General features: G+C 45.8%; 1 protein-coding gene across 1 annotated transcript in view; it reads right to left on the bottom strand.

The window, feature by feature from the left end:
* LOC8053119 (phenoloxidase-activating factor 2) overlaps positions 1-14,612 on the bottom strand; it is a 38,508-nt gene that overhangs the window by 23,317 nt on the left and 579 nt on the right. The window contains exon 2 of the mRNA XM_029969673.4: positions 671-698. The gene's annotated coding sequence lies outside the window, so the exon portion shown is untranslated. The remainder of the gene's footprint in view (positions 1-670; positions 699-14,612) is intronic.

The raw sequence follows: 14,612 nt of genomic DNA, 5'->3' as shown, positions 1-14,612 counted from the left end.
GCAAAAAAAATATTTTTTTTTTTAGATATGGTATAGAAAAGGGCAACATAAGTGACACGTCAATAATAGATGAGACGTCCTGCGGCGAATGAGTACATTTAAGTTGTCGAGAGGTGAGATGGTGACGCGGGCGAGAGTATTGCAATACAGGTCTAGAGCATGCTTCGTATTTTATATCTTTTTTTTTTTTTTTTTTTTTTTGGTATGTAGATATATGTGGGTTCAGTACTTGCACTTGTATCTGTATCTGCGAAGTGCAGTCCTAGAGAGCTGCCCAAAGTTTCTAGGAAGCTGCCATTCTCGCGTTTCTCAGGTGCCTACCTTAGAAAAAAGGATTGTAGTTCCTAGACAAAGTACTTTACACCCTTAACGATGTGGAATATTTTTGTGTGTGGGCAGCCAATTTCAACGCTGGAGATGAAAGACGTCGCCAATACGTCACGAATCCTCACCTGCTGTCGCTTTCCTTGTAGATGACTTGCTACTAGGTAATCTTACACTTGTTTCTGTATAAAAATTTATCGGCGTAATTTATACTGTGTACATCAAACACTTTATTTTAGAGCGAGTGTTTATGCGTGGTGCTATAGATCCTCCAAAAATATGCCAGTTAAGGTAACTGCAACATTCAATTAACAACACCCTTTTCTTGAGATCAAAGCCTACTTACGTTGTACTCGACCGTCCTGGGTGGCTGCCTGAAAATAAGAAAACAAATTACAAAACTTGCCAGCTTATGATTTCATCCATGTACGTCTAACATAAGTTAAATATTGAGTAGAATTTCAAGAATGCACATCTTCAGACTTCTGCTTAACTTGCCGCCAAGCCATTACAATTTATCGAATTACTGTCAATTGTTTCACAGATGACGTCCCTCTGTTTCGTTGTGTGCAATACACGTGAGAAAAAATAGATAAGGCTCGGCTTTGACTTTAGATAGGTTATTGTTAACTTCTTTTTTTCTTTTCGAAAGGTCATTTGAAAACAAGTGTATTGAACAGCTCAACCGCACAGAAAGCATATTCGATTCAACATTCGAACGCTTGCTTATCATTCCTGAAAAAATCGGTTTGCTGTTGGCAGGTTTAAAACACCGCAAGCCTAAGGATGTTCAGCTCAAGAGTGGAATAGAAAGTACGTCGTCATTTTTTTCGCGCTATGTATTTGGTGGAGTTCATCAAGACTGTCAAAGAAGCGTCGTCAAGGTAGAAAGGGTCGAGAAGAATACATTGCTATAGAAAAATAATAGATGTGTATTTACGGTAACGAAGAGGTTAGCCTGCTAAAAGGCTAATTTGCTATTTCGCAAAGGAGAGGGCGGTAGCGTTGGGGGGGACAAGACAAAATAAAACAAGAGAAAAGAGCTTAAAATATATCTAAAATAATACATGTTTACATTATAAACATCAAACTTCTATAACAGATTGAATAATTGAGTATGAGAGAGAGAATAAATTAGTTCTTTCGTGGCCTCATGCCCGTCTCCAGAAGTTGGCCAAGGCCCAAGAAAGAGGTGCAGTTCAAGTTTTTCCTTTGGTCCTAGTCCCAGCTCTATTTTTAACTTGCTTCTTTCAGAATCGCATTTCTTGCATATGCACAATAGATGGCCACTATCTTGGGGTGAAGAACATGAACAAAGCATTGGTGACTCCTGTTTGCCAATAAGATGTAGGCATTTCTTCGTACATGCGACGTTGAGACGCAGTTGATGAAAAGTTTTCTTTTGAGCTTTTGAGGGGCCACGTGGCATGCAAAACTCTAAATTGAGGTCAACGTGTTTTAGGTATCTAATAATAATGTGGGTCTGTTCATAACGACTATGTCATTGCACTGCCGATTGTTCGAGTGACGGTACAGGATGCATTTTTTACATTCGTATAAAGAGACTATTGACCTACTCTAGATATTGGTGAAACTAATAGCTTTCATGTACAACCATTCTAAATAACGGTAAAGTTCTGTGCAATTTGTTGCCCGTGTCGATGTTTTTTATTCGTTTTAGTGTACTATAGCAGTTTATACTCATTCAATTCATCTTTAAAAACTATAAACGGGGAATGTCTAGTTGCCAACAATATGCAAAACCCTTTGGACGAGACAGTTTTGGGCGACTGAAGCTGAATTCTTTTTGGCTAGGCCCGCATGGCTCGGCCCCCTCGGGATTAATAAATAAATTAACCTTTCGATTTATTCTTTTTTTTTTTTCAGAAAATGAAGTGTCTGTGGCCGAAGCTTGAACAACCCAGCCGCATATACTGCCACGGCGAATCGGTCTTCCGTATTGTTGTAGACTGTACTTTGCAGCATAATACCTGCACAATCCCCGCATCAAATGCGCAGAGAAAGATGACTTACTCAATAGAAACGCGCCATTTTTTTCTAAATTCACCGAATGGAGCATGGGGAAACATGTGCTCCTATGGGCCAACTACACTCTCAAACGTCACGCGTTTGCGGTGGAGCTGCCGTCGGTAGTGCGCATGCGCAGAAGCGTCGACTCAGACGAATTTGGTTTCTGCGCAGGTGCATTGCCCACACCCGGAGTGGGCAAACCCGGGCTTGTTTCTTAACAGCGTATCGGTCGATAACCAGATACAGTTGCTTAAAAATAAACATTCTACGGAGTGCTTAATTTTAATTCGAAAATACCTATTAAAAAAAAAACGTGAAAGCTACAGTGGTGCGTCTTGCGCAGGTGAGTTATTCGGCCGGGGGGGAGGGGGGGGGGGGGCATACTACAGGGAGTTAACAGTAGCGATAAGTCGAAAGATTAACTAAACTTTGTTATTCACCTTTTTTAATTATTGAAAATAAAAATATGGTCCCGATTACGTACATCATGAGCGCCTTCTAAAACCCCTAAATCAATCAAGTCTAGAGGGATTTGGAGCACGTGGTAAGCGTGGGGTTGCGCTGAAGTTTTCATTTGGGGAACAGGCGCAACGTCTGCGGTACGAACAAGCGATTGATCATCTTTTCATCCCCGTTTTCCAGTCGCCAGCGTTGCCCCTGTTGAACGAGTGAAAACTAAAGCACCGCCGCGTTTTCCACGTACTTCAAATATTTCTCAGGTTGAAGGATTTAGTGGTTTTAGATGACGCTCATTGAATTTTAGTCACAATCATGTTTGTTTTTACTAATTAAAATATCTCTGAACACATTTTATTTAATTATTCGGTTTATCCTGGCACTTATCCTCGTATATTACTTACCCCCTGCACAGACAGCAATAGTGTACCTTTCACCATTTTTCTTTTTTTTAATAAATATGCTCGAATTCAAATCAAACACCCAATATAATTAATGAAATTGTCACTCGATAGTCTTTACCACCTTCCATTGTCAAGCGTCACCAGAAGTTGGAGCCCTCTTCTGAAGTGGGCGGAGTTTTGTTTCTTATGGGGCGGAGCCTCTCTTGTGAAACTTACGTGCCAACCGGCTAATGGCGCTCGATTCAACCGTCGCGCTTCTAGCGGCTAAATCCAGAACTAAGCCCATGAGGACGTCAATGACATTAAATAGTTGTTTGAGTTTCAGACGCAACGCTCGGCTGGCATATCCGAACGCTTCGTTAGCCTTCGGTTAGGGGCTTGTGCTCAATTAAGAAAGCTCCAGCAGGTCCTTTCCGAAGTTGTGAAATGATTCATAAATTATGCGCGACCGCCATTAGTTGGTTTCATTGCTTCCGGCGTGAAGCCCGTGATTGGTTCCGAGTTCACGCCGAGCACTGACGCAGCACTCGTATGGAATCCGTTTCGATTCGAGTACGCTCCGAATGCTTACGAAGCGCTCGTGTCCGATGCGTGCTCACGGTTCATGACCAATTAATGGCGGTCGCATATAACCTATGCGTCATTTCTAAATATTGAAAAGGGTATATTGAACACAAGCCCCAGACGAACGTTAAAGCAGCACTCGTTTTCGTTCCGTGTGCCGAGCTCCATCGACGAAAATGACGTCAATGCAAACAAGAAGGACAAGAGGATTCTCTTCGCCAATGGGCTGTGTGAGAAAAAAAACGTTCTGTTGCAATAAAGTGAAAAGCGCAACTCGCGCGCGTGCTCTGAAACGTCAAAATGCCCGTTATGAAGTAACATCAGTCGACAGCACTTCCTGCACACGCCGCTGGTTTTTCTGCATGCGGTATAAGCTATTCCTGCACAGCCCTCACTTTGAGTAACTGAGGGTAACGATAGTTTCGATGGTGTAAAAGTGTCGGCAGTCATTCTGCAAAGCAAATTTAAGATCGTGCGTGCCCAACCAACCAAGGGCATCTGGCACGCGTTAGCAAAATTGTGGATTTATTCGTGGGGATCTTGTGAACAACTGAACTCTTGGTTACGTAACGCTTCCTCTGCGGTAAAGCTGCGATATTATGGTGACTGGAACCGGCTCAGACTGGTGCGTGTTTAGCGTCCTGTAGACACTATGTATCAAAAGCGATGCCGAATTGGCAACAAATGACGTCACGGAAGACTTCGTGTCAGGTTGTCGGATACCGCGTTCGAGGAAAAGCAGGATATGTGCGTGCGGCATTTCTCAACCTCATGGCTAGTGACCGCCCTCCATTTCTTTGACCTGATCAGTTCTCGCGTTATTTCTTTTCGACCATCGCCTTCAATATAACATTGAATTTTTGCGGCATCAACATCTTTGTTCGGGAAATAAAAGGGGAGGGGGGGGGGGGTGGGGGGGGCACGCCAAGAGGAAAGGCATCTGAAGCACCAGCGAGGACCAGACTACTCTAGGATACTTGGAACATCTTACGATCAACCAAAATGGCGTCCACAGCGCGAGAATCACCAACAAGTGGGATTTAATGTGGCAAGGGTAAAAGTACGTCCAAGATAATTTTAAGAAAACATTGACGAGACAAAGGAGAGTTTTATACTTATCATTATTTTAAACCCCCTGAAACGGGCACAGGATGGTGCCCCTTCTACTTATTTTGGATGTCGTCGATACTTCACTGTACTTCTTGACCATTAAAATAATTTTAGTTTCTTTATATAAAGTGATTTGTATAATGTAAATGGCATCGTGTTTCCCTTGACCGCCTACCGTATAGCAGACAACATCCAGTGCGCCCAGACTGCGGTCCTCTACCTTAACCATATAGGAGTTGGATTCCAGTACCGTCACTCCAGAGTACAACGCCGTCGGGTGTAGGGGAGTGACTTCTTTTCGGCCTGGGAACCGCAAGATCTGGGATCTAGAGTTTGGACGCTGACTGGTTATTTTGCAAATGAGTCCTTGAAACGACGAATACATTACCTCAGTTGCTTCGCGAAGTAGAACTCCAATATTTTCAATCGTATCCCCTTCGGCAAGTAACTCCAACCCAGCGTTACGGGCAATTGAGCAATGGGTAAAGTCAATCGTTGAACAAAGGAAATAGATAAAACTGGCGTCTCAGTTTATTTATAACCTGCCTAACAAGCTATATAAGAAAATGAATAACGAGAAAGCCTCAGAGCCGTAAACAAGGACGCGCTTCAGGCTAAGCTAAGTTTAGCGAAACGTTGGCTTCTCCTCTGATGCTTTCAGCAAGTTCCTTTTTAAGTTCTGCCTCCCTTCCTTGGCAGAGCTTACGCTCGTTCTATGATTCAAGAGAGCCAGGCAGAAGTGCACTTACTTACCAGACAGCTTCTGCTGCGACCAGCCGCGAAGACGCACTCCTCGGCTATCACTGATTTCGGAAAGAGGATGCGTTGCCCCAAGTTTAGAGCCGAGGGGGAGAACGTCCTTGGCGAAAGTCTTCTTCTAACAAGTTTAGCAAGCACTATATGTAACCCCCCTCCTCTTCCCCCCGATTGAAAAACCGGATCGCTTTCATGGTGATCTGAAAGAGAGCGCCTTTTCCTGGGCACGCTCCTGTGGACTGATATCTGGTTGTCGGTGTCATGCGCAATTTGCGTTGCACGGTGGCAATGACATCTAAGCTTCGAGGCAGGCCCGAAACTACGCAATCTTCATGCGTCAGCACCTTTCATGACGACAGAATATCACTGATAATATCGTAGACACCATCATCATAGTTGCACCATACACCTGTGGTTAGGAGATTCCTGCCTAGAGTTTGTCATTTGGTTTTCTTGTGGCACGCGATAGTCCAAAATGTCTTCCAGCAGGAACTCAGTAAACGTGACAAACCAATCTCCAGTGATTTGTCACAAAGAACTTGAATGTTGAGTTTTTGTTCGCTTCTGTGATTTTCTTCGCTTCCACACAAGACTGAAGCAAAAAACACGCACCCTCTTATGCTTCTTCTATGGTTTGGAAGGTATCGCTTATACTAGAATGAGTATTAATGCATATTGTACAGCATAAATTTCTCGATAGAATTAAGAGAGCGTGTTGGTTAAACGTTGTCCGTGTGTGACGGTTTTTTTTTTCTTTTAAATGTCCGTTGTCTTCTTTTGCGTTCGCATACCAAGATAAATTTCTGGAACACTTGCATGTGTCATGCTACAACAAAGACACATCTACGTTTGTCAAACGGTAGTGCCCCGTGCACACCAAAAGAAAAACATAAAGTGCACGACCTTAAGGATTTTCGTTCCTCCAACACAAAATCTAGGAGGCACACTGTCTTTCTCATCCCTTCCACGGCACAGTCACGTACTCTGCCCTCGATGGTGCTTTAGTGGTATATGAGTTCCCATTGTCCACGGGCATTCGAGTACCATCAAAGCCTGCACGTTCAGGCAGAAAGAGTCGTCTTTTTCATCATCGCACATAATTATGATCGTACGTTAAACATCAACGCCATATAATGTCTACTGCCATCAGCAAACGCACTAGGGCCCCTTTATGCAATCATCGGGTCGGCACTTACATATGCGTTTTATTTCTCGTCGCGTGTTCCTGCTTTCCAAAAACCTGGTATTATGCGTAGCGTGTGCTTAATGCCCGTTCACACACGCTAGTTTGCTTACGACTGAGTTATTTGGATCTCTTACTACGGAGAGAGCACATTCACGCTGGCGCCATCTATGAAGTGGCTATAAAAATACACTTCACTAGAGCGAAGGTTTTGCAGAATTTTCGAGATGAACTGTAGTACCATCTATGACAAAGGTTGTTTATAAAATTGCCAAATGTTTTTCTAGCCAAAAGTGAAAGAATGACGGGAGGAAAAAAATAAGGGATAAACGGAAACATCAAGTGTTCTATGGCTACCCAATAGATGGCGCCAGTGCTTTCCCGCCATAAGAAATTTCAAGAGTTTTTAAAGCCCTCGGCCGTAAGTGGTCGCAAGTGTGTGAACTTGCCTTGAGTCTTTACCTGTTGAATGCAGGTGAAGCTGCCTCACCTTGATTTAGGACCAAAAGAAAAAAAAAACAGACGAGGACGCCTAAAATGCTTAGCGTAATTCTGCAACGTTCGACGTCAACTGACAGTTAGTGCATTTTTTTTCTCTCCAGTAACTTAAAAGTCACGCTTTGTACGTGCTGTTCTTTTCGCCTAACTGCCGGCAGTAATGTGATCTGGTGAGTGGAAATCTTCCAGAACCCCTTGATGTACGTCAACTGTTTTGACATCGTGTTGCGCGGAGATAGACGGACTTGGCGGAGAAGACGAAAGGGGGCCAAGGCATCTTTGAAGGACGATATCCAAAGTTCCCGGAGACATCTGTGTCGCGAAACTCGTCACGATGGTACGAGGGTTGCAATGTGGCGCAAGGCTCTTTGAATGATTCAGAAAAAAAAAAAATAGGTGGGGATTTTAGTTTTCTCGATTCGAATATAACTTGAAGTAATTCAATTTAAACAACACCTTTTTATTTTTCGTTGCTCATTATTTCTAAAAGTAAGATGATTGTATTTTTCTATTCATAATTTGCGTTAATGGGTCAATTTCTTTAATGTGGTTTGTAGTCACTGACAGCTTAAGGGACAAAACCTTCACACACTTTGTGATTCGTTGTTTGGAGCTGTTTTTTGGGTGATAACGCAACCTCATTAATTGTGGAGCGATAATGAGATGCTCGGGAACGCCCTGCGTTTCTTAAACTCTCCTTGATTAGAGTAGCATCTTCACTCTATAAGTGCAACAAAGGCCAGGCATGTTGTGAAATGGGGTATTTGTTTCTCCAACCTGGTATGTCGTTTCGTTATGCAAGGACTACAGTATAAAGGGTAAGCAAACCAGGAAGGTAGCCGACTGAACGGCGCAATGATTGTTACTGCATATCTCATGTGGCGACACACAATGAACTACGCGAAGGAAAAACGGCTAATTATGACTGCTGAGTTTCTTACCTTTGACGCAAAGAGAAGTGGGCTTCTTCGGGAGTTTACATTTATTACCCCGAATTGCGAAAGCTTTATGCAGTTCGAGCCTATCTTCTTCTTTTAGCGTATACTAAAAGTAAGCTTAATTATTCGTAAAAACTCACGTGCATACGGTTACGTCGTGCAGGTTGCCCGATCAGTCGACGCATTTGTCGCTCGTGACGACTACGTATCATTATTATTTATGGAGACTCCCCCATGATAGTTGTGTATACAGAAGGAGACGCTGACATGTCGAAGGATAATGACCCGTCTCAGGGTTCTCGGTATTCTACGCGCATGAAGATATTACGTCAGTGAGTTGCACTTAGCTGAATGAGGTAACTGCACGTGAGGTATCGCTCTACACTCTGAGAAAAAATTATATGAGTTAACTTTTCTGCATAACGCGAAAGTAGCCAACGACGGCGAACGACAAAGAACCCCAAACAAATGACGAAAAATTAGCCGAAATCGCTGCTGCCGCCACGCTTATTCTCAAAGATACGCGTTAGCATTTCGGCGCTCAGCGGTTATATATATAACAAAGCATAGTGAATGCAGCCTCTCAGCACTTTTCCGCGGGTGAAGATTCCCGAAACTCTTCTCCCGCTGCAAGCATATCAGGTAACTTAGAATGGGTGCGTGAAGGACGTGCGAGCAATACGCGGAAAACGACACAGCCATTTCGTTGTTCTGCATACATGTTGTGCCTACAGGGGCGACGACATAGCGCGCTTACGGCCCGGTAACATGGTAAGGCGACTGCGCATCGAGAAAGGCGTGGCAGGCCGAAGAGCGAAACCGCAGACCGTGTGCGCCCACAGGTCTCCAAAGCCGACGGCAGGAGCTTCGAAACGCGCCCGCGCGCCGGTCGCGCGATGTAACGCGAAGTAACCTGGGTGCAGATGAGGGACAGCAGGCTAGAGGATACTTGGGCCGCCGGTGGGGCGCCTCGACACGGCGTGTACGGGTGGCCTGAGGTGGGTTAGTATTTTGTAATGAGACATCCGCAGACTGTCCTCGCGAAGCGGTATGAACGGATAGATCGAGGTGGGTTGACACGCGCCCCATTGATACACCCGCCTTTCCTCACTGCGCGGCACCGAAAGTGGCGAAGGGGGACGTCGCCGGCGATCTTCGGTTGCTAGGTGTGCACGTCACTGCGTCGCTCCCTGTAATCGGGCAATACAGTGCGGTCTCCTTTGTCATGCATCCTATCGGAGAGCTTCACCAAATATATGCACCCCGCCATTATTTGTCGGCGCTTCCAGAAGGTGTTTCCTAACCAGTTTCCATAACCCATGGGGGTAGAAAGCTTCTGAAGGCGACATGACGCCACCACAGGTGAATCCGGGGTAGATTTTCGCTTTGGAGGGACAAAAGCGTAAACAAAAACGCTATGGACAGATTTGGGCAGCCTTAAACGACATTGGGCAGTCTTGGGCACCCTTGGTGGCGCACCCACCGACCGCGACCTCCATTTTTGGCTTCATTTAGGATATTCTCGTTTGGCTGGCTTGAACCGGTAGGTCGCCTCCCCTTCCTACCTCCATGCCATAGCCCCTGGGGCTGTGGCGCTATCCCGTGGCGAAGCTCCGAACTTTGAATACGTGTGCTTTAAACGTCCAAGGTCAGCGCATGTTCCAGGGCACTAGTGTTCACGCACTAAAAATTCCCTAACGGCAGGTAAGCTGGTGCGTATAATCAAGATGTTTAAGTTCCGAGATTGGGAAGGAAGCTTGAAAACAAAATAGAAGGGACAGGGGACTTGCAGCGTCTCAGAAGAAACACTGCCGTCCCTTCTATTTTGTCTTCAAGTTTCATTCCGAGTTTCAAGCATCATACACCATAATACATGACGAAGCTGGGAATACGATTAGATCTGAAAAACACGATGTACTTAGGAACAAGGATCGAGCGAAACGTCATGTCAAATATTGCTGCGCACATCGCATCTTTCAAGTTAAATTTTATTCCGGGCTTCGCAATCCGCAAGAATCCATCCGTTCTTTGCAGTGATTGGCTGCCTCTGCGCTTTGCAAAAAACTAAACTCAGATACCTTTCCTTTTGGAGTGTAAGTTGAGAGGAGTTCGGAATGCATTGCTTCCCAAAGAGGATAGGCGCTACTCGCTTTGCGAAACGTCGAGCGCAGTAACGTCTAAGATGCGTAACCAATCGCGTCTATTACACTTTCTTGAATACGCGGCAGGTGCTCTTCAATATTGCCGAGAGGAAGCCATGGTGCCTTCACGTTACCAATATCAAAGTGCCGGCTGTATTGGAGAGAAAGAAATCATGTTTTTTGGACTGAAAAAAAACAAAAGCAAATAGGGCGTCCGAAATAACCAGGCTCGATCTAAAATGGGGCGTAAAGGTCGGCACCTGCACTTAGTAATCTAAACTTTTCGTCAAAGGTGTATTTCGCGAGTACCTTTTATGTTGTAAAATTACAAAGCATCGATAACTTTCTGTAAAAAATAGGGTAAAACGACTCGCCAGGGTCAACGGCCAACAACAACGCATGCAGGCGAACGAGTCGAGTGGCAAGGCCCGTTTGGCACACGCATTGACAACGGCATGGCGTCGGGAGCAGCGCCGGAAGGTGTAGCCGACCAGCAAAAGAAAGCAGACGACACGCAGACGAGATCTGTCGGCAGTAAGAGCTCCGTCGTTATGCAATGATTTTCTTTTAGAGCGGAGCTCTTAGGGGCCCGTTCCCGGCTTGAGCGGCGTCGGCGTCGCCGTCGGCGTCGGCGTAACCAAGGTCATCCCAAGGTCACGTGACCCCTCCAGGTCACGTGACCCCTCCCAAGGTCATCTCAAGGTCACGTGACCCCTCTCAAGGTCATCTCAAGGTCACGTGACCCCAAGATGACCCCACGTGACCCTTTGAAGGTCACGTGACCCCTCTGAGGTCACGTGACCCCTCCAGGTCACGTGACCCCCAAGGTCACGTGGGGGTCACCTTGGGGGTCACCTTGGGGGTCACGTGACCTTGAGGTGACCCCCATGTGACACCCAAGGTCACGTGACCCCCAGGTCACGCCTCCCCAAGGTCACGTGACCCCCCTCCGCGAAGTCACGTGACACCCCCCCCCCCCCCCCCCCGAGGTCACGTGACCCCGCCCCGGAGCATATTAAAGAATGAGGGGAGGAGGAGGAGAAGGAGGAGGGGTCTACCCTCCCCTCAGTACCCTTCACTCCTCCTCCTCAAGAGCTGCGCTCCAATTCGACGTTACAGGGATTTGTAAACGGCTTTCACTTTTTTCTTTCTTTTTTTTTACTTCAAAATTCCCCTCATTGTCCACATTTATTCTTAAACCAAAGGTACATTGCAAAAATAGTATGTTCATTTTAATAGACCACAGTCGTCGCGAGCATTCTCCATAAGGAGGTAGCGCCATCTATCATTACGTGCACCAAACGCGCCCGGCCACTTGATTCGATCGCCTGCGTCGCCGTCCGCCGTTGACCCTGGCAAGTAAGTATTTTGGCCTTATTTTTACAAAAGAAAGCCACGCTTTTTTAATTTTAAAAGATAAAACCGACCTGTGAATTACACCTTTGACGAAAAGCTTAGATTGCTACATGCAGGTTCCAAATATTACGGCCCATTTTAGATCGAGACTGGTTATTTTTGACACTATAGACTGTGCATTACCGAACGCTCAGTCTACGTTAGAATGTAGTCCTAGCGGTTGGAATATGATGCACAGGTTTCTCGACCTGTGTGCCGAGAAACTGAGGGAGAGTACGAAACGAGAGTGCGCGGTAACGTCAAAACGCTGAGTTCTGTTTGGAATGATTAGTGAGCATAACCCCCTAGCTTCCTCGTATAAGCGGGAATAATTCGTGTCGCTCAGTGAAGCCAGTAGACTAGACAGGGTTCAGTAACTGGTATACAAGCACGCATCTCCAACCCTCACTGTAACCGACATCTTGGTAAACGAGTGGCGCCACCTATAGGCAGTTGGATTCGTGAATAGTCTGGGTCGACTCCTATTGTTGCCGAAAGGCTTGCACTATAATGCAAGCCGAAAGGGGTAGTAGGCCGCATGGAGTTTTCTCCTGCAAACTGAGCGATTAATCTGACTATGGCAGACCATTCCAACCTATTTTCTTTCTTTCTTGTTTACAACTTAGCGTACTGGGGGGGGGGGGGGGGGGGGGGGGGGTATTTGGAAAAGCTGTGAATTAACGTGAATGGACGTCCGGTTGCTTGTTTTACGGGGAGAAAGAGAGAGATAAAAGGTAGCCCGAGGCTTATGTAAATACTACTTAATGATTGACGGGATAGTCTTTGACGCGTATCGGGTAAGCGAATGTGTCGGCCGGCTAAAGGATATCCTTGCGCGCAAATTAATGTGGCGTATTTACCTATGGCTCGGACTACACCTACTCGTTCTATTCTCGAAAACCACGCCATGTGACGTTGAAGAAAAATTAATTGCACCAATCAGAGAGCTGAAATTGGCCTGCTGACTTATTTCACAAGCTGCTCTGAATACGCTACCCGGCGGTTTCTACGTGGTTTTTTGTGCCGTCCCCACTTAAACGCCGCTTGGGTCAGCTCATATTACCGCACCCTGTTATTAAAATAGTAATAATATCAGTCGTACTGCACTTACTAAATTTCTTGTTTACGGCGTGAACCACTGTCGCAAAGAAAAGTCAGAGCAGCATCGTCTGCTGTCGATACTTCGTTTTACCAGGAACTGGAGAGCAGTCAAGGGATAGACTGCACACAGAAACAAACGCAGACTAAAAACGCTAAGTCACGGTACAGCCCCAGGAATTGATTGGTTTTAAATCGCAATAGCGCGCAGAAAGAAAGGCAAGGGACGCCGTGACTGTGAGCTTTTCGGGTTACTTCATTAGTCCCATCGACGTGTAGCATTGTGAACACACTAACATAAGGTGAATCCGAGTACAAACATCCAGTATCTATTTTTACTTAATTTACTATAGTCACTGACGGCTTAAAAGGGCAATGAACCAGTTTTTGCGATAGTCTATTTTCGTCATAACACAATTTATGGGTTCTAAGCATCCTAAGAAACCAAACATCACATTCATGCGTTGCCGGTTTCTCTATAAAAATCGGTATCTAAGATCGATTACCCCGGCACTATCGCAGATACTAGAGGGCTCTATCGGACGAAGAGAAGAGCTTGGATGGATGGATGAGGCTGAACCTTTTGAATCATGCGGCGACTAACACCACCTAGGCAGCTTTCTTCTCTTTTTTTTTACATTTATTTTTTTATAAAGATGTGTTTCTACAGTTTTATTCTTAAAATCTATAAACGATTCGCCAGGGGGCGCCATCGAACGTTCTTCTCCTCCCTCGGTGGCGCCCTCTGGTGTCAGTGGTAATTCCGAGGTAATCAATCTTTGATACTGATTTTAATACAGATATCGGCCACGCATTAATGTAATGCTTGGTTTCTTAGGATGCTTAAAGCCCATAAATTGAGTTAGGACCGTAAATGCATTACTGCAGAAAGTGGTTTAGCGCCCCTTTTAAGAGACGCAGGGCGTGGTTCGCTGTGTTTACGATTCTTGCTTCGTAAATTCATTCTTCTGCATCCTTATCGGCAAACGCAGCAATCTTATGCTGACCGCAAGTTCGTCTGCTTCTTACGGAGGGGTTGTGGTGACGTCAGAACGCCAATCTCTGATTGGCTCGATTGGAAGGATAGTGGGTAGACCTCAAGGCAGCTACCTACTCACTATCCTACTCACTATCCTTTCAATCGGAGCCAATCACAGCTCGGCGTTCTGACGTCACTGCAACCCCTGGCCAAGAAGCAGACGAACTTCCGCTCTGCATTGGTCGCGGAGCGACAATGGCTGCTTGGGACTCGTCACGCCCTGTGCTTCTTAACCTGCCAATGACTATGCGAGGAGAAACTGAGGGAGAGAAGGAGACGAGAGCGCGAGGAGACCTCAGAACGCCGACCTCTGATTGGAACGATTAGGGGGTAGAGGCAAAGCTATACCTGCCTTCGTCTCCACTGCCCACGTCGGACGCGTTCGAATGTGAAATACAAACGCCGGACGCCGGCGTTCCGCGTTCTAAAGCGTTCGAAGAGTGCTGTGGAGAAAAAGGCACTTATAGTTTTGCCTCTACCCCCTAACCGTTCCAATCAGTGCTCGGCATTCTGGCTTCCTGGTCTTCTCCTCTTCCTCAGTTTCTGCGCACATAGGCCATTCTAATGATCGCCTTCTGCGCCCTCCTATCTTTGTCTGCTGGGCTGGGGAACGCGTTTTGAGCATGCGCAGTAGCTCTTTTGTACAAAAAGAAATCAGACGTTGCGCATGTATTT

The sequence above is a fragment of the Ixodes scapularis genome, unplaced genomic scaffold (assembly GCF_016920785.2).
Source record: "Ixodes scapularis isolate PalLabHiFi unplaced genomic scaffold, ASM1692078v2 PGA_scaffold6__148_contigs__length_123643588, whole genome shotgun sequence".
Lineage (NCBI taxonomy): Eukaryota > Metazoa > Arthropoda > Arachnida > Ixodida > Ixodidae > Ixodes > Ixodes scapularis.
This window is presented reverse-complemented; position numbering and strand designations above follow the sequence as displayed.